The sequence below is a fragment of the Cupressus sempervirens genome, chromosome 10 (genome assembly GCF_028749045.1).
Source record: "Cupressus sempervirens isolate cs-2001-9-10 chromosome 10, ASM2874904v1, whole genome shotgun sequence".
In the NCBI taxonomy this organism is placed as follows: Eukaryota; Viridiplantae; Streptophyta; class Pinopsida; order Cupressales; family Cupressaceae; genus Cupressus; species Cupressus sempervirens.
In genome coordinates this window covers 909,275,481-909,302,494 of record NC_143127.1, presented here as the reverse complement: position 1 = coordinate 909,302,494, position 27,014 = coordinate 909,275,481, and the positions used below count along the sequence as shown (strand labels likewise).

The window sequence follows — 27,014 nt, the reverse complement described above, 5'->3', positions numbered from 1 at the left end:
AATTAGTATGTTCACTAGTATGGATCATGGCATGGAGAAGGTCCAGGATCAAATGGCAAAGGAGCAACAAAAGATAGTCAAGGCAGCTTAGACTATGCAGGAAATGGAGAAAATTACTAAAGACTAGTTTTCTTGTCTTTTGTATTTTCATCTTTCTGGCTTTTGGATTTTGGATAGGCTTTCTGTAGTCTATTTTAGTTTTTTTGTTTTCTGGCCTTTCTGTGGGCCTTTATTTTGGGCTGGGCCTTTGGGCTTTTTTCAGTTGTTGGACCTCTATTTTGGTTGGGCTTCTGTTTCTTATTATCAGCCTTGTTTTTTGTAAAACATATGGGTTTTAGGATCCCTTAAAACCTGTTTATCTTATCAAAAACTATGACCTAGGCTCTTTATTCAAAAATCATAAAATATTGAAAATTGATTGAAAAAGGAGACAAGATCTAAAATGAAAACTCAAACACTTGCTGTTCCTTGTATTGATTTCCTTGAAATAATACATTCATATGCCTAAATACAAAATAGAGAAAGACCTAATACATATGAATTATATGTATTCATCTTCATTACTACTATTCATATAAGAGAAATTTGTTGCAAGAAATGTGGTGTCATATTGATGAGAAAACATCATAACTAGAACCAAAACATGGTATCACAATAGTGAGTGGTTTTTCTCCAAATACTGAAACCAACCCAACAATGGATGCGAGAAATAAAGATATAGGAGAAGAGTGAATTCTTGAATCTAATCTTCATCTAACATGTGTCCACTTGGAAAACCTTCTCAACAAGTCAAAAAATCTCTCTAATCACTCCCATCAACTACAAAATCAAATCCTTATCATTTGGCCTTCCAAATGCAAAAATATCTCAAACATTTGATGAGAATCATAATTGATTTGATGCTTGATCTTTACTCAAGGTAAAAATGAAAATTAGTTAAATATGACTTATAAAAGCCAACAAAACCCTTTATAATCAATTGTCTTTACATTCAGACTTCAACAAGCCTTCATATCTACCTCCTATATGATTTTGATGCTTCATGATGAATTCTGCCTATTGCACTGAGAATGCCCTAGAAAACACAAAATAGCTTATAACTTGAACTAGTGAATACCTGCTCAAAAACTAACCCCATATTCAAAAATTTCATCTTCTCCTAGTTCCAATGGTATACTGCACTCCCTATTTTGGACAAAAAATTCCCCTAATATGGTCATTTGAAAATCAAGCTCCTAGACTAAACCAGAGCATTAAAAATGGAAAAATTTAAAAATTTATATAGTTTGAACTATATAAAAACTTTTTAATTCATTTAATTCATTCAATTTGCAAATAATGGATTTGAAACCTTTTTTAAAATATATTCAATATTTTTTGCCCATGCCACTTGTCAACTTCTCATTTCCCATGACCCATTTTGAAATATTTTTAATTAATTAATTAATTAATTTCTCCATCTCCATCTGTCATGGCACTGGAGGGCACATGATTTCCATTTTATGTTCTTATGGGACTACACATTAATATATTAATATTAACTCCATCAATTTTGTGTAACACTAGAGCTTTAGAAATTTCCTTTACTTTCTCACATTAGGAGTTTGCTTTATGCCTTGATGACCCTAAACGTAGCACTAGAGAGACTTAAAATTTATTTTATGCTCTTACAACCTGAGCATCTCATCATGAGCATTAATATTTCAACCTTTGATCTCACAAGTTGAGTGTAAGATCGAGCATCTTCAAACTTGTCTTTCCTAACTTAATGCTTCATTTCCATGTGGCTTCTACCATCTCCAAAGCTTGGGTCAAACTTAACTATAGTCTTTGTGCCCAATTGGCCAACCATGGGCTCCACAAAAAATCTTATGATTCAAAAACACTTGTCTTTTAGACATTAAGCTATGTGTGCATGGGTATATTTAAACAATAGAAGCTTCTATCCCTTAGCCAATGTGGGATAAAGCTTTATATCCTTGCCATGCTATCCTCCAATCTAATGGCATCTTCTCATATCTGCCACTACATTCATAGACTTTGATGTCTATGTGAACAAATCTACCCAGGCACATAAGGTGGTGCTTTTCCATTTCTTAAATTTGATTATTTTTTATTACCTCTCTTAGCATTAAAAACTATTCAAAGGTGGCTCCTTCAACTTTGAGTATGGTCCTCTTTTCTATGATGTCTCCCCTATTCTCCTTCCTAGAAGCTTCTTCATCAATCCAGTTGGCTACCATGGGTCTTTGACCACTCCCTCTACCTTTGACCTACATGGGGTTCATTTTTAACACGTGGCTTTGAATTTTGGTGACTTCCTTTTAATATGTGGGTTCCTTTTGTCTGATGTTGCTTTAAAAATGTGGATCTTACCATTCAAATATATAGCTACTGCAAGAGCTTCTTCTAGTCCTTTGGTCCAGTGAAGAATTTTTTTGGCCTAGTAAACTTGCATGAAACTATGCACTTTCCATGGTGAACAATTGAGAAGTATTTCATAGAAGATCAACTATTTTTCCTTTTTTAAGTTGTTCCTTCGTGTATATATGTTCTCACTTATCAGATGCATGATCCATTAGATTCTTACGAGCCCATTTGTAGGCACCTTATAGATTATCATAATTAGGCTAGTAGAAGCTGAAATTTTTTGCAAGTTCCCTCCTTATGACCAATTATTCAAGGAAATATTTGTAGATTTGAGATAAGCTTTCATGAATTCATGAGCCTCTAAAGTACATCATTATGAAGAAATCTAGCCATAATGCAAATAAGGATATAGTCTTGATAAACTAGTCAACTTTGAAGGATCATTCCAATCATCAAAATAGTTTTTTAGCCTGGTTGTCAAAAATCCATTCTTTTTCCCAAGCAAAACCTCCTTAGTAGCATCTTCTCCAAGTTCACACTAATGAATTTCAAGAACTTCTACTCCCTTCCTAAGAATATTATTAAGTAGAGCATCTCAATCTATGTCTACAAGTGGCTCAGAGCATCATTTCTTATCGGGTCCTTTGATAGTAGGAAATTGTACAAGGAACTCTAGAAGCTACTTTTGGATCTTTGCTCTTATGGTACGTGCACCATACTCTAGTCTATCAGGTGCTTTCCACATTGGCACAACATTATGGGCATCTACCTCATGAACAACAATACAATCAAGTATTATTTTACAAATGGTTTCCCTCCATACTTGACCTATATGTAAAGGTGTGATATCCATGACCAAAAAAGACACACCACATCTTGGCAAAAAATTGGGAATGTTCTCCTCTTCTTTGCCCTAGATTCTCTATGTTTATATTTTTTAGGCCATTTTTTAGAATTTAGTAGCTTGCATCCAAGATACTACCAACTAGAAAGAAGCTGTGAATTCTAGCTCTAACTTCTATTATTAAGTTCTCTATCAGAGATTAAATTTAACCCATCAGTCCATTCAAAAAGTCCATTTTCAATGCTCCCATTCCTACGAGTAACATCACCTTTTTAATATCCTCATCAGAGATAGCGTAATTTTCCTTTTATACAATCCATGAGATCATTTCTTTACTAAAATCCATATATTTGTGACCCAAACAATATATTTTGATGAAGGTCCTCAACCCTTGATGCTTGTACCCTCTATTGACAAGTCAAACCTTTAGTTTGATATTCATTTCTTGGACGAATGTACATAATCTGATCATTCTTTCTTGTAATTTGATCTCTGAAAAAAAATTGGCAAGTTCATCTCTCTCCCATCACCAATGCTAGTTTACAACATTGTTAGATCAAGACATTCTAATAAAACAAATCCATTCTAATTCCTTTTTAAATTATCTTGAAAATCCCACAACATCCTATCACTCTAATAAGATTAGTCGAGCCCCAAAGTGCGTTTAGCTAAAAAAAAATTGTTTCCAAACAACTGAATCCTCAAATTGATCTTTAGAACATCTCAAACTAAATAAAATCAAATGTGACCACTGAACAACCATTTAGGAGTCATTTTATCACTCTTTTGGAAACTATCAATTTTGAGTCAGGAGGTCCTTTCATTGGCCTTAAAAATTGACACAAACATCTAACCAGGCTACAGAAATTGACATATTGATTCTTTGTTCCGCATACTTTTACCCTTTTGAATCTCATGTTATGATGAATTCTGAGTCAAAAGATATTGACCATCAAAATTAACCTCCCAGAATTGCGTACATGAAAACATGTTAGAAAATAATAAATTGCATTTGGATTTGGCTTTGAAAACTAGTTAAACTGACACTTGGGGAAATGAAACTTGGGGCATTGGTTTAGTGTCATGAGGACAACATAAATGTGTGATTAGGGCTCATAAAAAATAACAAGACACAAATGACGAGGGGTCAAAGTGGGCTACTCAGAAATTACAAACTGGAAACACTGACATAAATTTTTTTTTGCAAATGGAATGAACCTAGAAAATTGTGTAGATAGATTCATCAAAACTTGCAAATTGGCACACTTGGAGTATTTTTAGAGTAAAACATAGTGGTACAATCCATTCAATCTCACCAATCATGGATTTAGAGATTGACATCACAAACAGGGGTTCCAACAAATCTACATCTTTTGACACCAGTGAAACTTTATAAATTGGAAATGGAATCATGTTTGAAAAAACTAATCAAACGGATTCGTCATAAGCTCAAATTTGAAATATAGCAAGCATAAAATATATAAAATGCAACAAAAAAGTAATTTTCACATTTTAGTCGACTGGGTCAAAGTTATAATAGGTCCAACAAGGCCTTCTAGAATTTTGAACATTTTGCAAATGCATGAAAATAGTAAATTACCAACTTTGAGGGGCTTGGAACCGAATCAAATGGATTAAAAATTACTTGAAACTTTGAATATAGGTTCTTTGATATGCATGTTAAGTATTCCCAAAGTGGAAGGTCATAAAACATTTCTAGGTTAAAGATATTCAAAGGAGAATTGGACCTCCTATTGTTGTTTGACACTTGAGCAAAAATGCTAAATTCACAAGTGCTCAAAACGGGACATCCTGAAATGGCTCAGAAAGTTAGTTTATCAATACAAAACATATAGACACACTAAACACAAGGTGTTAGAAACATTAAACACCTTACAAGCCTCAAAAGTATAGCCTGGTACAAATGCATCAATAAGTGCTTATAGGGCTTAACTTTCTCAATGGTACTCAAAATCAGGGCTGCAATTTTGAGTGCCAACAATACTCATGTTAAGGTTAAAGACTAGTTCCATATCCTTGTTCATATATTCACTACCAATTGACTCAAACTTGTAATTCAAATAAATTTCTACATCTTCTAGATAAACTATATTGCTTAAAGTGATAGACAATGTAGAGTTAGGGTTTCCTTCATTAGGTTTTATGGAAACTATTTTAAACTTAGGTCTTCCTTGGTTCTAAATATTGTGTACTACTGACCTATCCATGATCTTTAATGAACAATATCTTTTCCTAAAATTTTTTTTTGAAAAGAATTAAAATTTCTTCTTCTAAAAATAGGGTTTTCTTTGAAATCACTCTAATAAGTCACTTCAAAATGTTTTCATAATGAAGTAAAACCAATTAACTAATTCATTTATCCCTCAACTTGAACTTGTATTAATTGTGTACTTTCATAAATACAAAAAAGATGTTATGTGTTTTGCAATCAGTTAACTACTCAAGATCATCTATCCAATCTTTGGATGTCACTCGAGGTTTACTATAGCCTCCTTCCATTATGAAAAATATCCTCTAAACTTTGCATCATGAAATTCTCTGCAAAAACCTACTTTTCATCTTTGTTACAAAATCAACTCTGACTATAGTACTAGTAGCTCTAAATTATGTCATAACTTCTTTAGATGAGCTCCAAATCACAAGTGAGCATAGATACCATCTAAACATAATTGAATATCCCTTTTCCCAACTTTTCTACCACTAATTCAGTCTCTAAATAAATTTCTCAAATATCGATGCTATGAACAAGCTTAATTCAACTTAATTGAATCAAATTCAACATCTAACTTTGATCTTCCTATCTCATCACCATCTAACTTTTCCTTTGAGATCTTTGTTCCTTTCACAAATGCTTCATTAAGTTCTTCTTGAAGTTCACTTGCAATTTTTCTTTTTTTCTTTATTTTCTTTGCAAGTTCTAGAGTTCCTTTCATGGTTCCTTCTATCATTTCTTCTGTTCCCAAAGTTTCTTCCATTGTTTCTTCTATCTCTAAAGTTTTTGTCCATACTGCAATACTTTTTTGTGTGTCTAAAGTTGTTCAATAACTGACATATAGGTGTTTTGCTTCTAGGATTCTATTGATTGGTAGGTACGTGAAAATTTCAAGAAATGTGTCTTAATTTGTTATACTTATAGCACACAGTCTATCATCTATCCTAATAAGACCTTACTTCTTTCAATGACCTTTTCATTAGATCTTCTATCTATAGGGTTAGCATATCTATACATTCTACTATTTCTCCAATCATTAGCATACTTAGGTTTCCTATACCATAACAATTATGACAATAAAAGTCCTTAACATGATTGAATGACTTATTAGTACAATCTCTTTTTATATGACCTTTTTCATTACATGAAAAAAAACTTGCCTCTAAATTCATACTTGGTTTCCTTAGGAGTTTTCACATGCTCAGGTTCATCCAAGATTTCAATATCCTTATTTTGCTCAGCTTCTTTAGTTTTGTCAAAAGATTGACTGGATTCAATATTGTCATTAGATTTGTCTATTTCTTTTGGATCTGATCTAACCTTAGGTTTCTTTGTAGACATGTTAATTAGATAGCCAAGAGAAGTCTTGTCATAAGAAGGTCTCTATATAGACATTCAATTGTCAAGCTTTTCTTTGATAGAATAAAGTTTATCAAGCCATTATTTACATTGTGTCAATTCACATTTCATAATAGTATTGTACTAAGGAGTTCTTCATGATATTATTTCAATGTTTCAAGTTTGGATGTTTTCTTTTCTACACTTTCTCTCAAATTTATATTTTCAGTCTTCAAATTAGATTCAATTTTGTTTGGATCATTTCTTACAGTCAACTTTCAATTTGTAATTTTCAACTCATGCTTCAAGATTTTGTATTATGTCTTCAACTTTGACTAGTCATCATCACTAGTTCTAAATTTAGTAGATTTAGGCATGGATTTCAGATGTTCAATCTTTTCCTTCAATTGACCAATGTATACTGTGGAATCATCATATCTATCCTTTATTTTATCTCTCTCTTCGATAAGGAGATCAATTTGTTCAAGATCTTTCTCAAGGTTCTTCTTCAACTATTCCATATCAATAGGGATTTTACTTAAGCTATTAAGCCTCTTCAAACTAATTGTGCTCTAATACCAATTGTTAGAAATAAGGATTCCTGAGAGGGGAGGTGAATCATTAATCTACAAACTTTAGTTTTCAACAAGATATTATTACTTACTTTAAACCATACATAACAAAGCAATAAAGTAATTTTGAACAATAGAAATACCAATGCACAAAGATAAATAATAACACCATATTTTGTTAAATAGGGAAAACCCTAGTGGGGATGATACCCACTAGATAAAATATTGATATATAAGTTCTTTCTTAGAGGATGGACCCTATTAAGAGTGAATGAGAAAATTTAGTATAAGTAGTCCCTGTTAGGAGACTTTGAATCCCTTTTAGAAGATTCCAACCCTATTAAGCATTGTGGTATAATGTATTCAAGAAGAGTATACTACTCAAACATGCAATTTTAACTACAAGAGGAGCTCATTGCTCAAACAAATAGTTTACTATTATTTTCTTCTTTCCTTGACTGATCTTTACTCTTCAGTTCAATCTTGGATCACTAGATAGCTCATATGAAACTTCACATATACCACTTTCACAAAGGTTTTCTTACTTCACATAACTTGAAAAGCACATACAAGCATTTTTCTTCCTCATAATATCAAGATAGAACACTTCTTATTGCTAGAAGTGTCTTGTGTAAATACCATGCCTTTACATAAATTACTACTAGGACAACTAAGACCACAATTCACTTTTCCCAATTAGAGTAAACATCTAGGATGTTGGACCTAATTGGACAACTAATTGTTTTGTAAACAAAATAATTCTTTCCTTCAATTCCCTTATCCTATATCATAAAAACATGATTATATCTATTCCATACAGTCTATACAATCTTCCAAGGTTATACACATCATTACCAATATGTACACTATCTCCATGCAACTTTTCTTTTCACAATATGACATCTACAACATGTTATAAACAAAACAATATACTAATGTAAACATATTCTATACTTGGAGAATTTTTTTATTACCAAACAATAAGTATCTTTATTTTTTATTTTTCTTGTCAATATGTACATCATATGTTTCTATTAATGAAAAAAATTACATATCACAATTACCTAATTGTCAACAAACACTTCCGCAAATTAATTCTCTCAAATTGAAATTCCAGTTGAAAGGGGTAGTTGAGGATGGTTTAGATATTGTTGAACTGGGATGGGAAGAAGCATGTGAACTAAAATAATTAAGAAGATGATATAAAATTGAGGACTATATCTATTCTCACTCACATATGTAACTAGTTAAGGAGAAGAACTATGAAGACCATCAATGAAAAACAAACTGGAAAATCACCAAAAGTTGTTTCTTTCTCTAAAATGTGTACCTCTGACATCCCAATTCCATCTCATGTTGTAGGTAGCACATTGGCTCCCAATAAGTAGAATATAACACCATCTCCTAAACAAGCCATGACCCCTATAACTAGGTCAAAGACTAAATTTGAGGAACTCATGCAGCTGGAGATTCAAAAGGAGAAAATGATCATTCAAGAAGAAGGTCTATGAGGAGATCTCAACTTCTAGGATACTTTGGATGGTGATGTGTAATTAATCAAAGCTCCTAAATTAGATCAACCTAATTTCAAGACTCCTCATAGGGGAAGTCAAGAAATAACTGCTACTCTTACTATTCCATCATGATTGTCTAATTTAGTTAGCAAGAGATGAAATTTGCAAGTTGTATCTACACCTGTTAAAAATATTGTCACCAAATATGCAGCTCATGGTTCTAAGAGTAAAAATACAAAGAGTGATGTGCACTTGATCAAGGATCTAGTGATGGGAAGGGTAATGACATAAGTGGCTACGTACAAACAAAAGGATGAATGAAGAAAAAATTATGTTGAAGGCTTCAAGGTCACCGCTATAGAGTTAGGAGCCATTACTAGAGACATTGGTAATCACTTCTTCAAATTCTCTGCAAACAACATTGCACATTTTCATAATAGATGAAGATAATCAAACTATTATTCCTCTTGAGGGTACTATGCCCAATTTGAAAATTATCCATTTCATCGTAACATACACTTGAATTTTCAACCTAGGGATGTATGTGCATTAAGTTCCTTTAAGAATTTTAACACCTATGCTATAGGAAAGTAAAATGCATCAAAGGAATCTACACTATTAATAAAAAATAGTAAACACACTTGGACTAACAATAGATAACTGTAGCAAACTTGAAAAAAGGAATTCTAAACTAGTTAACTATTCAAACATCCACCATAATCATTTCCCACAAGTGTCGTAGGAACTTTCATAGTAACAATGATGTAGGACTAATATAGTAAATCTATCTTAAAATAGGAAATTGTAAGGAATTAATCTACTCTACCTAAATCTATTTCACCTTCCAAGTGGGCCACCTTGGTTGGCTTCAACTAACTAAGAACACAATAGGTATTCCAAAATCACTCTCTCATTAAAATCCTTCTTTGATTACATCACTAAATAATTCATGAAGAATAAAAAAGAGTAATTTCCAAATCTTACAATAGTATTGTATATTTTTTCATTACATTCCTCCCCTTTTACCAAAATGATCCCAAATCCATTATATATGGAATTGGATACTTATTAAAAAAATAACATAAAAGCTATGAACAAAAATTGTTAGAAAAGAAGGAAAAATATCAATGATGACATAGAATAATAATTAAGAAACATAATAAAAACTCATAGGTAATATAGCAAAATGGGCCTTTCTAGTTTTTCTAGAACAATAACTCCTTGCATGTGTAGCTTATTGTTAGGAACTAATATGTGCTTCCTTTTCCATGAATGGTCCTCATTGTCTTCTTCATTTAATATGGTAATCACCACTCTTTGTGCCACTTCTCCATTTCCTGAAAAATTAAAAACATTTAGAATGCATATGCACAACAACATTTCTACTCTTATTCAAATATTAGAACATAGCTTAGAATATTTATATGAAATATTCCATTCTATGTATAATATGAAGCATAGTATGTCATAGCCACTATCCATTAGTTTTATAAGTTCTAGCTATATCTAGCAAATGTTTAGGAGATATTTAAAATAAATGTTTTGGAAATATTTTTTCACAAGGCTCAAATTTGAGACATTAATATGTCTCATCATTTGCCCCCCACTACGCAAATGCTTGTCCTCAAGCATTGTATATTTTTGTCATGGCTCTGAAATCTCCCACTATAGTCATCCCCTACTTCCCACTTCTAAAAGTTTAGAAATTTCCTTTGGTGTGCCTCTAATGTTCACCCAAGTGTTCTTCAACCAATGGGTCTAGTCTGGTAGCATTATTTTCATACAAAGGCAAAAAAAGGGTAGGAGTTTGAAAAGTTAATGGCATCCATAGCTCTTTTCTAATTTTTCTTCCTAGTTGCACATATTTGGACACCCTATTAATTTTTATCTCAAAATTGATAGGGTTATGTGGTTCAACCTTCTTGAAAGCTTCTTGCAGTCAATTCCATCGATTTCTAAGCCATGCAATTGCTCTTTGTTGTGTAAAGTTTAGAATTATTTGATATTCTTTGTAAAAAATTTCCCTTTCTTCAAACACTTTCTCTCTGATCTCTAGTTTTTGTCTCCCATGGGTCAATCTAAACCAATCTCTCAAAATTTCATAAGGCTTATGGAATTTAGTCTGGATTGGTAATGGTTCAGATTTCTCAAGATCTCTATAGGTATCCAATTGTCTATCATAAATTTTCTAATTGTACATCTAGTACATTAAAGCTCTAAGGTGAAAATACCCTTTGTAAAGTAGAGGGTTCCACTCTATCTCATGTGGAATTATGAAATTATGCAAATAGAGTTCAAACAACAAATTCTTTTGCCATGATGGCAAAGTCTAATACACATTATAAAAATCTTGAGTATTTTTCGATTCAGAATCAATATCTCTAATTGTCATCATCAATTGAAATAATAGAAACTAGTCCTTTAACCAAATAGAATACACCCATGGTGGTGGTCTACAAGCTATTAATTAGTCAGCTAGCTTTAAAGCTTTTTTCATCTATTGTTTCTATTTTTAATGTTGCTCCTTCAATGATTCAATTTCCTCATCTTTTTCAAATATTGCCTTCCACATTTGGTCTCTTTCTTGCCTCCACAAGGCTTTTTGAAAAATGAAATGATTGTATAGACCAAATAATATCAATTGGATTGTACATGAAGGAAATTCTTGAGCCTTAGATTTCATCTTTTGTTCTTTGGCAACTTGCTAGAAATGTTGGGTGTACCAAGAGGATTTATAAGGTATAAGAGAAACATTAGAATATATAGGGACTAGTACCATGGTAGGTTGATCATTGCTAGGGGTTTTTTTTGGAATAGTAGTAGGGTTTTATTCACACATTTCTTTATTCTCTTGTAGTATCTCATTGATAGGATCATTTTCATGTGTTTCCACATTTTGGGGTTTCCAATAGCATAGGAGAGTCATCTAGAATATTTTCATCTACTAATTTTGTATGAGACTCTGAAATTGGGGTATTTTGGTTTTCAATGGAAACTAGTGATACTCAACCTCACATACGAGGGCTTCTATACATAGGAACCTCTTTAGCTTTGACTGTTCTGTGGGTCCACTTTGGTTTAGGCATGACTAGAGTAGATGCTATGAGAGTGGTTGCTATAGGAACAAACATTTTTCTCTTTCTTAGATTAATAGAGGGGTTTTGGCCTTCCTTTTCAAGATTAGGGTTTTCTTTATTAATCTTGTGCTTTCCTTTATTTTTAGAAGAGCTAGGTATATCATCTTCTAAAATAGGCTAAACAGACTTATTAGGAGAGGGTTTTTTTTCTATTTCAGCCAAATTTTGACTAGGCTCTATGATTTCTCCCTCATTTCTAAATTTTGCAGAACAGGGTTGGCTTGAGGCTACAAGGTTTTAAATTCAAAAAATTCTACCCATAATATGGGGAAAGAATCCCTAAGAGACCTTTCAACTAAAAATTTAATGAGTGCATGATGAGAGAGAAATTGTGTATTTCCTTTTTGAGTTTCCTTAGCACTAATACACAACATATTATAAAGGAAATTGGGGAAATTAACTTCAATGTTATGTCTTATACAACTAAGCATCTTAAAATGATGAGCATGCAGGTTTGAAACCTACCTTCACAGGTCAAATACCTAATAATGTGGGTTGCCAATTTCAGATATGGAGCTAGAAGAGAAAGTCTTTTACACATTTGCTTTGAAATGTCTAGTTGAGGGTCACTTGGTCAAGTGAACTATACCCATGAGGACCTGACATCATGTTGATTTGGATAATACTCCCCAATTATTGGTAATCCTATGACTTCCACTATCCACTCCTTAGTAGCAATCATTCTTAATCCACATACTATGGCTTCCCCTTCATTAAATTTCATCATAAACTCCATTACTACTTCTTCATTGTACTCAATTAATTATAAGAAATAACCAAGCCATCCATAGGCATGAAATCATTAGACTACTTCAATGTCCATGAGTAAAATATTATGAATGACTGTCTCATACTTCTCTAACTATCGTCCCATCTCAAAATGTCTAGCTTTGATTTTCTCTATTCTCACCACTCTAATAAGTTTTTCCCTTTTTACCTCGACAAATTCCATCTTCTCATAATTTTAAATTGATCTTTTTGAGAAATGTCATTACCACTTCACTTAACAAGTCTCTGTTGTGTTCTACATGTAAAATAATGATGCATTAATTATGAATGACATCAAGGTTTAACTTAAGGTGTTCTTGTAATAAGTCTTAGTCCTTTCAATTATGTAAAACACAAGTGATCTTTCTCAAAAGTGTACAGTTCCATAATAGATGAAGATAATCACACCATTATTCCTCTCAAGGATACCATGTCCATTTTGAAAATTATCCATTCCATCATGAAATACACTTGAATTGTCAACATACGAACCTAGGACTTATAATGGGTTAGCATGATATCTGCACTAAGTTCCTTTAAGAATCTTAATACCTATACTACAAGAAAGTAAAATGTATGAAAGGAATTTATTCTACTGATGCAGAATAGTAAACACACTTGGACTTATAATATATAATTGTAGAAAATGTTAGAAAAGGAATTCTAAACTAGTTAACTATTCAAACATCCACCATTATCATTTCCCACAAGTGTTGTGGGAACTTTCACAATAAAAATGTTGTAGGACTAATATAGTAAATCTATCTTAAAATAGGAAATTTCAAGGAATGAATCTACTCTACCTAAATCTATTCCACCTCCCAAGTGGGCCCCCTTGGTTGGCCTCAACTAACTAAGAACACAACTAGTAATCCAAAATCAGTCTCTCATTAAAATCTTTCTTTGATTACATCCTCAAGGAATTCGTGAAGAATAGAAAAGAGTAACTTTTGAATCTTAAAATAGTATTGTGTTTTTTTTTCATTACCTTTCCTCCTTTCTTTGTGAGAGAAGTGTGGGGGCATTCTATTTGTAGCAAGATAATTTTCTATCTCTTCATACCATGGTGTATGAGTTGCTATATGGAACAAATGCTCATCTAGAAAGGTATCTTCAATTGGAGTTGGATCTTCATCAGTAATCTTCAATCTAGAAAAATAATCTAAAACTATGTTGGATTTTCTTGGCTTATCAATAATGGTAATATCAAACTCTTATAACAACAAGAGCTATCTTGCTTATCTACCAACAAGTTTTTTCATTAAGTACCTTATAGCTAGGTGATCAGTATGAACAAAAATAAGATATCCAGTTACATAATGTCTAAAAATTTTCAATGCATAGACTACAGCTAAATGTTCTTGTTTAGTTAATGTGTAATTTGTTTAAGGTCCATGAAGGCTTTTACTAATATAGTAAATGGCATTTGAATATTAGTAGGCTTTTTTCCTAATACATCTCCTATGACACACTCAGATGCATCAATATGGATATGAAATGAAATTGACCAATTAGGTTCCTTTAAAAGTGGTGCTGTAGTTAGGAATTTTTTAAGTTGTAGGAAAGCTTCATTACATTTGAGTGTCCAAAAGAATTCAGATTCCTTAGTCAATAGTGTATACAAAGGACTAGGTATTTTACTGAAATCTTTTATGAAACACCTATAGTAGCCAACATGACCTAAAATGGATATTACATCTTTTGGTTTTGTAGGTATGGGTAGTGTTATAATTACCTCTATCTTAGTTGGATCCACTTGTATTCTTACAACTGATATGAAATGACCAAGCACCAATCCTTCCTACATAAGCATGAAACATTTCTCACTATTGAGTGATAGATTATATTCTTTGCATTGACAAGAACCTTTTCAAGATTCATCAAGGGTTCTTCAAATGTGACTCCAAATGTTGTGAAATCATCCATGTATATATCCATGCAATCATGCAATATATTAGCAAATATGTTGATCACGGCTTGTTGAAATGTTGTAGGGGCATTATACAGGCCAAATGGCAAGACAAAATATGCAAAATTAGCCCATGGTCATCTAAATGTGGTTTTATCTTGATCTTCAATAGCTATATATATTTTATTACAACCATTGTACCCATCTAGGAAAGAAAAATATTTTATCAACATCATCATCCAAATGTCGACATCTAATTTCCAATCTATAGAATTCCTCGGTATACTCTTTCACAGTCATGTCTTTTTGTCTCAAATTTTGCATCTTTCTTGACAAGATAACTTGGTAATTAGTAGGAAGGAATTTGTTCTTTACCTAGTTCACTATCTTCATTCAAGTTTTGATCTTCTCCTTTCCTCTCCTTTTTCTATTAGTTTGTAAATTCTCCCACCATAGTGAGGTATCACCTTTCAACCTAGTAATTGCAATCTTCACATTCCTATTACTAGGAGTTTTTTTATACTCAACTAACTTCTCCATATCCAAGATCCAATCTAACACAACATTGGTATCCAATTTTCCATCATAAGGAATAATTTCTACAATAGTCTTTGAATTTTCCCTAGACAACACTCTCAATAACCTTACTTCATCTTGATCTTCTTCAAGTTTTGGATTATGGTTTGGTGCTATTGCTTCATCATCACCTACATCATCAAGATGTTCTCGTCTCATTTGGGTTGTCTCCATAGCATCTATTCTATCTACATTTTTTCTCAGTTGATCCAATATAGCATTATTGTCATTGCTTGTACCATGAACCATCTTTACAAATTAGATTCTTGTAGGATCATAGCCCTCTACAAGTTATAGGCCAAATCTGTAGATCTACAACCCTACAACCAAATTTGAAATAGAGTTGAACATGATCCAAGGTCCTAGTACAAACTATCTCACACTTTGGTGATCTACGTGTATCCTTTAGTAACAATTGTGTTATGATACCACCTAATGCAAGGAGAAGCATGGAAGGAACTTGGGCCAAAGCCTCACCCAACTATTTAATCCATCCTAAAAGTGTTAACATGGTGGAAACAAGAAAAGGACATCACCAAGGAACCAGAGAAAAAAAATGTTTGAATATTCATCAGATAATCAGTATACATGCCCAACTATAACAGATTCTTGATAATGGCTAGATATAGAATACATTCAAATTCAATATCTAGCTTCAAGTTTGGATTTCTAGACGTAGTCCTTCCTTCTCATCCTCTAATTTATATCTATCTTCCAAAAATTGATCCTAGACTTGTATAAATACTTGTGTAGCCTATCACAAATTAAATCCTAAATTAAATGCATTCACAACCACAAGTTAGCTCACATCAGTTACTAACTGGCTATACCAAAATTAAATGCAAGCAAGTCAGCCAAACTTGGAAATAGACACCAATAATTTGGCAAACAAAGAATTCACAAAATAATGGCACTCAGAAACTACATGAGCTTGGCTTCCAAAGAGTCACTCAGCATCAACTACAAACTTGACATCCTTCATCATTCGATAGCCAAAGAAATCACTTCGTAGCCAAAGAATCACTTAGCAACCAAAGGATCACTTAGTAACCAAAAGGATCACTCGATAGCCAAAGAATCACTAGGCAACCAAAGGACCACTCAACAACCAAATCGATCACTCACCAACCAAATGAATCACACAACAATAGCTAAGACCTTGGAAACCACTAAATAGTCAATACCAACTCACAGCGTAAAAAAAAGTATAGGATTACAAGGCAACACATGATACTCCTACATCATTTAATTACAAATATCCACTGAGTTGGAGGTAGAAGTATCTATTATCCTTCATCTTGCTTCCTTGATAAATATTGGTATCATTGGTGATAGGAATGACTCACCTTGGAAATATATCATTTCCATTGTATCATGCTACTAGCCAGGGGAAATATTATTTCTCTTAACTTGTAGTTTATTTTTTTCATTTTTTGTTTTAATCAAACAATCTTCTAATTTGAAGGTTATTTTCTATGCATCATCTAGATGATTTCTACTCTATCCCTCCTTAGCTGCAAATTGATGTTAGGAGGAGTAGAATTCAAAAATAAACATCTCTAGTTGTTATCTATAGGCTTTTTATTTGTAGTATATTCATCAATTATCTTATTTGACATTTCAAAAAACTCTTTCATAGGTACATACATATCCTTCTTAATTTAATTGGAGTAGTGGGGAGTGTTCATCTTCTACACTTTTGAATCTATAAAAATTGGATTCTTGCAGTGACTATATTTGTGATTGGTCCTAGGGATAGATGATTGTGATACAAGAGCAACATGGGTCTGTAGGAAATCTTGCATTAACCAAAAATATTTCTTGTTTTCTATACCAATATGCTTTTTGTGAAACCATCATTATTCCTTTTTATTTCATGATGTGAACACTTTCTATAATGTTAAGAACCTATCCTAGATCCTTGTCCTAAGTGCATGATTTGTTTTGTTTTATATTTATCAAATTCTATGTCATTCTTTACAATCCCATTTTCTTTCCATTTCAAGTGAGGTATATATTTCTTTGATTTGCATGATTTCCTATGCTTAAATGGTATCTTGTGTAGTTAGGCACCAACTCCTAACATATGTGTGGACCTTCCTTTAAGTGTAGATTATTTTATATTTTCCTTTTCTTGGATTTTTGGTTTACTCTTTCAATACTAGACCTATATTGTAATGAAATGCTTGAGTATATGACTTGTGGATTAACTAGCCATAATAGGAGATTGGTTAGAAGTAGGAAAGTAGTATTCTTGGAGGAATAGAAGAAAGAAGAGGAAATCTTGGACTAAAATATGTTATCCTTAATTTTCTAAAGGCCCCAACTTGGAAGGCCTCAAAGATAGGAACTTTGTTGTTTTGTATGTGAAGTTAAATAATTACACTAGTGAATGTGTTTCATTTGGCCTTGTGTTGTTTGTTGTTATTAGATTGTGTGTATAACTTCCATTTGTATTTATATATAGGGTAGTCTTCTTAGGATTAAGTTGATTTTATTCTGTCTTATTCCTCTTGGCTAGATTGCTCATGGCATCAAGTGGTATCAAAGAGAGTTCTTTCTTAAAGTGTGGATCATGGAGAACCTTATGGGACTGGTTTTAGGGTGGTAGATCCAAAACCTAAACTGTCACTTGTAGAAGTTCACAATTTTGTAGGAACTATTGTCAAGATGGTTTGAAGTAGAGTAAAATGTGGATAATTCTATTATAAACATGTTGAAGAAAATTTTAGTAATCTACTTAAAGAATTTTTAGATAATGAAGAGAATCGGTGTACATCTTGATTATGTTAGTGGTGATGAAGAGGCAAAACCAAATCCTAATCCTGAACATGAGGTTGAGAAAGATAAAGAAAAGCTTTTGATATTTTTGTCTAGGGAAAATGCAAGACCTTCTATTGAAGTTTCTTTCTATGATGGAAAAATTTAGACTAATGTGGTCTTGGATTGGATCACTAAGATGGATAAATACTTGGAATATGAAGGTACTCATAATAATAAGAAGTTTAAAATAGAAGTCATAAAGTTGAAATGCCATGCTTCACTTTGGCAATATCATTGCAAACTAAGAGACAAAAGAGCAGGGAAAAAAAGATCAAGACATGGAAAAAGATGATTGGAATGGTGAAAAAGGAAATTTTCCCTACTCATTATCAACTTAATTTATTTAGAATAATTCAAAATTTGAGGCAAAAAGACATGAGTTTGAAAGAATATACTAAAGAGTTCTATAGATTGGACATCTAATCTAGACATGTGGATGATGAAGTTGAGAAAGTGGATAAATGCCATAATGGTTTGAGGACATTAATTTAATATGGGATCTATTATGTCAATATGAAAAGTGTAAATGAAGAACATTGGTATGGTATAAAGGATGAAGAAATATTGATAATGAAACATGATCAAAGATAGAGAGGAAGAGGTGGAAGATTTCAAAATAGTAGACACATTACAAATGGAGAAAGGAGTAGATCTGACATTGGGATGCAAGATAAATGAAATTTAGAATTGAAGGAAGAACCTACTAGTAAAAGAGGTAATTACATTCGAGATAGCTATACTAGTTACTCTAGGAATAATAATGGTGAAAAAAGAGAAGAAAAATGTTTTGTTCAAGACACTTGTTACAACTATGGTGGATGACATAGAGCGTTTGAATGTACTAACTACGAAAAGAAGATTGGAGGTAATACTAGAAGTACTTTGGCTTGTGAAGAAGTTGATAAAATACCAAATGAACCTTAAAATGGTGTGAACCCAATGTTAATAAGGGTCTTGTGAAATGAAGAAGTTAATGGAGAGCCTATTTTGAGGAGAAGTTTGTTCAAAACTAGATGTAAGATAATTGAAAAATGTTGCAATGTAATCATTGATAGTGGAAGTTCTAATAGTTTGGCCTCTAAGGAGTTTCTTAACAAATTACAATTGTAGGGGTTGAAACTTCCTAAGCTTTACTATCTTTCTTGGATTGAGAAGGAGCATATATTAATTGTAAATGAACATTGCATTGTTAAATTGAAAATTGGGAATAATCATGATGAAGTCTTGCGTTATATTATGCCTAGATGGATTGTTGTCATATTATTTTAGGTAGACCTTAGGAGTATAATAGAAAAGCTTTGCATGATGGAAAATGGAATCAATAGACTATTTGGGTAAATAGAAATAAACAAATATTTTTTACTTTACTAGAAAAACTTGATGAGAATCACTATACCATAGTCAGATTATTCTTGGTGGAAGGTAATCAATTTATTAAAGATGAGAAAGAATGGAATTTTTTTTTCTTTTATTCCTAGAAAGACCTAGAAACAAGATGACTGAGAATATTCATCAAATATTGAATCCTTATTTGTGAAGTTTTACAATATTATTTACGATAATGTACTTGATGGTTTTCCTCATGTAAGAAGCATAAGTCATTTTATGTATTTGATACTTAGAGCTAGTTTTCCTAATAAAGCACCACATAGATTGACACCTGATGAAAAGAATAAGTCAAATAGAAAAGTGAAATATTTTCATGAGAAGGGTTGGACTAGATAAAGTTTGAGTCCTTGTGCAATACCTATTGTGTTAGCACCAAAAAATAATAGAGAATGGAGAATGTGCATATATACCAAGGTCAATAGAAAGATAAAAATGAAATAAAGATTTCCTTTGCCTATGATGGATGACATAATCAATAGTTTAAGTGGAGAAAAGTATTGTAACAAGATTGATTTGAAAAGTGGCTATCATTGTATCAAAATTAGAGAAGGAGGTGAACGAAATTTATTTTAAGACTAATAAGAGTTTTTAATGAATGGTTGGTTATGGTTTCTATTTTAAATAATGCATAGGTAGTACTTTCATGAGATTTATGAATGATGCTTTGAAGAGATTGTTGGGTAAATTTGTGATTGCATATCTAAATCAAACTTGGAGAGTCAATAGGACTAAAGAAGAACATCTTGATCATGTATTAGACAAGAATTATATAAATTGAAGTAGGAGAAGTTTGTGATTAACACAAGGAAATATTCATTTATGAAGGAAGAAATTGTCTATCTTGGTTTTTTCCATTTTAGTTGATAGTTTGAAGATGGATCCTAAGAAGGTAAAAGTTATTCTTGATTGGCCTACACCTAAGAATGTTAGATCATTCATGAATTCAGAAAACTTTGTAGGAAGTTCATCAAAAAATTAGTTCTATGTGTAATGATAAGACTAAGACTATGAGAGGTTTTAAAAGGGATTTCTAGTGGAAATATGGAGCACAAATGAGCTTTGAAACATGAAACCGAAGATTGTAGAATTTTCTAGACTTACTTTTCCTAATTTTATTAAAGTATTTCAAGTTGAATGTGATGCTAGTGGAAGTTTTGTATTAGTTGTTCTAGGCCAAGACAGAAGACCTGCAACTTTCTTTAGTGAGAAATTGAATGACACGTAGATAAAATATTTTATTTATGGTCAAGAATTCTATGACACTATTAAAATTTTTAATAAATGGAGATACTAATTGACGCCTAAATATTTTGTGTTGTATATTGAACATAAAGCTTTGTGGCATTTAGGAAGTCAGACTAAGTTGAATCAAAGACATATGAGGTTGATTGAGGTTTTACATTACTTTTATTTCTCATTGAAACATAATAGTGGACAATTAAACAAGGTTCTTGACACTTTGAGTAGAAGAGTGAATTTTCTAACAAAAGTGAGAATCAAGTTACTTGGTTTTAATGACTTGAAGTATTTGTATGCAACTGATCCTAATTTTGCAGTATAGAAATCAATTGGTAAGAGATAAGTGGAATAATTATTTCATTATAGAAATTATGTTTTTTAAGGGAACTTAGTTGTGTATACCTAGAGGATCAATGAGAGAGAACACCATAAAGGAGAAACATAGTGGTGGATGTGTAAGACATTTTCAAATTAACAAGGTAGTGAAGTTGATTTCAGATAGGTACTTTAGTTTGTAGATTTATAAGAGTGTATGAAAAATGTTGAGAAGTTGTAAAATTTGTCCAACAACAAAATGAACTAGTCAAAATATGAGAATGTATTCATGATTCCTGTAATGCCCCGCCTGGAGATCCTTGGAAACAAGGATGAAATACAAGCCAAGAATTTTTTTTTACAAGTATGAATGCACATGACAACATCATATAGGGATCACAAAGATCGCAATGGAACACTTCACCACAATCCTAACAACCAACGAATCTCCAAACGCCACTACCAAACTGAAACACACAAACAAAGCCAACAATGACAATGCACATGATGAGGGCTCAAGAAATGACCACTTATCAACAAAAAACCAAGTTGGGGTAAAATGCAGAATCCTAAAATTTGGCTATGCCTAAAATCTTGAAGCCTTGAAAATTGGGTAAGTTTAGATTTCTGAAGCCCTAGAATTTCCTAGAATCTTTAACTTGTCTCCGAGAGGTCTGAAACCTATCTCAAAAGATTCATTGCATATATTAAAATATATCTTAAGTATAAGGAATTAAATATATGTCAACTTATACTTAATGATATATTTTAAACCCCTAGGAAATTTTTTTTGAATTAGGAAGGTGTACAAACCAAAAGGGTGTCCAAAACCAACTTCCAAACTAACATCCAACAAGCCTACATAGCCCCTATTTCTCACGCGAGAAAGAAAATTGGTCTCGAGTTTTGCACTAGATCTTTCACCGCTGCACACGCAGTTTCATGTGAGGACTACTGAGCATTGCATGAGGGCTTTCACTCTCACGCGAGGATTCCCTGTGCATCGTATGAAGATTTACATTCTCATGCAAGAAAGTGTATTCTCTCATGCAAAGAAATGCATTCTCACTCGAGGAACTACCTTTCCACATGAGAAAACAAATTAGCATGACAACTGAATACAAATGAAAAGCTTAAAAATAAGGAAACCTCCACATCGAGGAGTACCGAATCCATGCAAATTGAGGAATGAACACTCCAGAGAAAAAATAGAAAGGAAAGAGGAACATCTATCCATCTAAACCATAGCAGCAAAGCACATACTGAAATAAACATCATAGTGAACATAAGCAACATTGCAATGTACTGAAATACCAGAAGAAACTAAACAACCAAATTAAGTGTGTGGTTCCTCCCAACCATCAATAGCATCATAAGACCATCATGGGTCCTAGCCATCCCCTATGCATAACATCCCAAGCCACCAACTAGATCATCGGTACTATCGTAATAGGGATGTCACTACTACAACATGCAACAAACAAAAGCATAAGGAAATCTAACCTGCCAGTAGTAAAGCATCAGATAATCCTACAAGTAGATAACATCACCTATTACATGTTGAACATCAATAAGAAAAATATATGCTACTACAACAATTCACATCATCTAATCATATGCTAAACATCATAATATGGGAATGTGTCAAATAAACTAACATCATCTAAACATGATATCCAAGCATTCCAATGAAAGCATAAATCACAAGAAAGCATACTCTAAAACCTAAAGTACTAAGTGAAAACATCTAGCAATGATCACACTAGGGCAAAAGATCATCTCTGTACGCCAGTCCCTAGCAGTGGTGAAGGTAGCTACACCTCTCAACCATGTGGAACCCATAGGTCCACACCCACTATGCTGATGGAGATAAAGATCCAACCACAAACACACATAAAGCACAACATCCATGGCTAACACTCATGCCAAACAGTATGATGGCTGCAACCAAGAACCTAAGAAAATGCATCGAGTAAAGGTCCTGGTTAGACACTCAAAAGGCTACTAAGTAGGGGCTAACATCATGGAGAGTCACTTGGCATCGAAAAGCCCAAGCTTGGATCGTGCGGATTTAGCATCCCTCAACAGAATGGCTCGGCACAGCATTTTATTATCTTCAATTTCATTACTAGTCACACATTTTCTTTAATTATCACTTATTTAAAACTTCATATCCTTCACTAACCCTCAGGGCACAATGATCACCAGGCTGTGAGATAGAAGCCCCCTACATATGCTACCCTACCCTACCCATGCTCATCCTACAACAAGTGCCCATGGGCATGCATACTCCCATCGCAACCCCAATGATCATAACTTTCAGCAAATCCATGGAAGATTAGGCCTCGCAAGTCACCCAATAAATGTATGTGCACATACTTGTGTGTGGCACACCACCATCACGAAGATCAAAACACAAGGATAGGAATGAGAATGCAATGCAAAGAAAACACCCAACTGAAAACAACATGGGAAGGATGGATTCTACATGAATCCTAAAGCCAATAAAACCATACATCATGAAAACACTCAACAGGACTCAATCTGAGAGTTTGGATTCTACATGAATCCTAATGATGTAACAAGACCAAACATCATGAACTCACTCAACTGGCCTCAATCTGAGAGTATGGATTCTAAAAGAATCCTAGCATTCATGAAACAAAAGCAATGGTCTAAAATAAACAATAACACTAGGTATAAAATCACTCAACCGAACACAATGTCGAGAGTACAGATGCAAAGTGCAAAAGTGGTCTGACTGATATCCAAATAGATCATCCAAGTCCATGACTCACATTGTGCTGAGAAAACTCAAGAAAATAGGGCAACACTTAAAACGAGGTAAAAATTCCAAAATTAGAAAACCATCAAAATTAAAACCCATTTGACCTTTGGGCTCAAAAACCCCAAAAATCGAAAAATAAATGGAATCAGACACTGTATGCAGAAATAGCCAGCATAACAGTGCAAAACTCCAAACCCTAATCCAAAAAAATTGGAAATGTTCATACCTGCCCAACCAGGTAGAACTAACATACAAAAATAGAGGGGAACACTAGTTCTCAGCCTCCAAACAAATGGCTACCAAAAATAGAAGCACAAATAGAACCAAAACAATAAAATAGGAAATCCCTACCTCAGCCAAAAGGGGAAAATGAAAAACTAAACTAAAAAATAAAATGCTTGCAGAAGTGGCTAAAAATCACGACAATCCAAGATTTCCCTAAGGTGGATCCAACGAGCTCAACCTCATGATGATCCCATGCCCAAAGCTCCCACAATGAACAAAACAGTAAATGTTCATGAAGAGGATTTTGGGTTTTACCCTCCAAATTTCCAATTCAAAAGTGCAGTGAGGAATTAAATTCCTTTTTGGATACTTATTCACTTTTTGATTTTATAATTGATTAGGACAAATAACTAGCCAACCTAGTTAAACTTTGAATTGACCCAAATGAAAATAGGCTATTCCTATAAATAGGAATTCATCTATGGTAAAGCTACTGGAAATTAAAATAAATCAATTAAAAAGCTCGAAAACCCAAAAAAACACATAAATCTCCTTAATGAATTTCATGACAATGCGAACCTCTAAATGCATAGACACGCTTACTGGTCTAATCACATAATGCAAATGAGTTTGGATTTAATAATCATCGAAAGGTTTAAATTAAACATTTAATTAAGGATACATCGACCATATCAGGACGACATTGGTAAAAAATGAAAAGATAAATCACTAACACCACGTGCCACTACTAGGGATATAAATCCTGCACACTAAACAACACAATCAAGTGCAATTGCATATAATAACATAGCTGAAGCAATAAATGCATTAAATCACCTAATTTAACCATTTTTTAATTTATATTAAAATAATCTATTTACATCACTCATGTTTGCATAATGCATACAATACAGGAGTGAAGTAAATAACCATAGCATTAAAACCATCACCTAACATAATTAGAGGTATATCCAAATAATAGATAACCAAATATCATCATAAAAACACACTGTCATCTCAAAATGGCATCATCATGCAATATGATTAATTGAATAGCATAGTAGTCTAATATCTATGATACTAAAATCAAGGTATAACATTTGACCCTTGAGTCATCTCAAATGTAAAAAAAACATGAGTAACAAATATCTCTCTAATAAAAAATATAACAAGGTAAATGTCAGCAACACAAAACCAAAGAATCCAACATGAACAATCCATTTTAATTACTTAAGCATTTAATAATGATTGATTAATCTGCATTAAAAAGGCATTTAAAACACATAAATAACCATAGTCATAAACATGACTAACCACTGCTATAGGAACCTAGTCGAGTGTAGCATGGTAATAGTACATAGTGCAATCTTTGCACACATCTCAAGGTAATCACGGAACAACCTCATGATACCACATTGATCTTGGTAACGACTGGCACAAACCTTAGTGAACCATGAATCACATCATAATCTCATAGATCAGTCAAAAGCATAATCAAAGCAATTGATGCAGAAACATAAATCCAAACACCTCAATGGTGTAGACCACTCATGGTCACAATCATGATCCCATCACAAAAAAATATCAACAAGGTTGCATCCATTAGGATGACTTACAGAAGTCAAATGGGAGAGGCAATACAATTCCCTACACTTGATTAGCCTTGGGAGGATATCATTATGAATTTTATTCTTCGACTACCTATTTTTTAGAGAGGTAATAAATCTATTTTGATAGTAGTTGATAGATTTTTTTAAATGACTCATTTCATAGCTTGTAAGAAGACATTTGACATTGTACATGTGGCTAAATTATTGTTTAAGGAACTGGTTAGATTGCATGGTTTTCGTATAACTATTAATCAAATAAAGATGCAAGGCTTATAGGTTATTTCTTGAAGAATCTTTGGAAGAAGTTGAATGCAAAATTGAAGTTTAGTTTTACATTTCATCTATAGATAGATGGAAAAACTAAACATGTAAATAGAAGTTTAGGAAACTTGTTGAGATGTATGGCTGGAGATAGGCCTACTAATTGGGATTTGATTTTGGCACAAGAACATTTTGCATGTAATAATTTTGTCATAAGGATTACTAAGAACACACTTTTTGAGATTATCAATGGACTATATCCTAAGTGAACTACCAAATTGAGAGACCTAAACTTTGAGGGGAAAAGAAGTGTCAAGAATGAGGAACTTTCAGATTTTATGAAGCCTTTGCATAAAGAAGTGAAAATGAACTTGGAAGATATTAATTTTGAGATACCTATTTCTAGTTGGTATTTGCAACAACATGAAGATGAATAAATATCATCCCTAAAATATTCTAAGGAATTTTGACAATAGAAATGCTTTTCAAGTTGAATTACTAGAAGATATGGATATTCAACCTATATTCAACATTGTAGATGTCTTTGAATATTTTGAATTAGATGATGAGCTAAAAAATAACTTTCATTATCCTAAGAAGAAGGTGGATAGCATGGAGAGAATATTGAATAGTAGAATAATTAAAAGCATAGGAGGAAGAGACTACATGGAATGCCTAGTTCAATTGAGAGAAAAAATAGTTGAAGATAATTCATGGATTATACAAGTTGAGTTTGACTTTATGACTCAGCTTAGAATATCAAGAATTTCTAATGTTAACATAAGTTCTTTATCAACCTTGAGTTTCTAATAAAATATCAACTTGGTTCTTGATGGGGACACAACCCAAGAACAGAATGGAACCAATAGAAAGAGAAAATTATATTAACTGAGAAAATAAGCTAGTACAAACAGTGCAGAGAAAACAAACTTCAAAACATGCCCTAAGGGCTTACAATAGCATAAATCTGGAGATAATTTCTCCTTTTAGTACCTCCTCCCAAACTCCACTCCGAACTGCCTTTTACAATGCTAGAAATCTCCTTAAATAGACCCCAAAGGGTTAAGGACTAGGAGTACATTCTAGAAAGTGATAGTAGGCAT

The 27,014-nt window shown here is 32.8% G+C and overlaps 1 pseudogene; it reads right to left on the bottom strand.

Moving 5' to 3' along the window:
- Positions 1-2,290: 2,290 nt before the first annotated feature.
- On the bottom strand, positions 2,291-15,510 carry LOC149536944 (deoxyribodipyrimidine photo-lyase pseudogene; annotated as a pseudogene).
- Between the last annotated feature and the right edge of the window lie 11,504 nt (positions 15,511-27,014).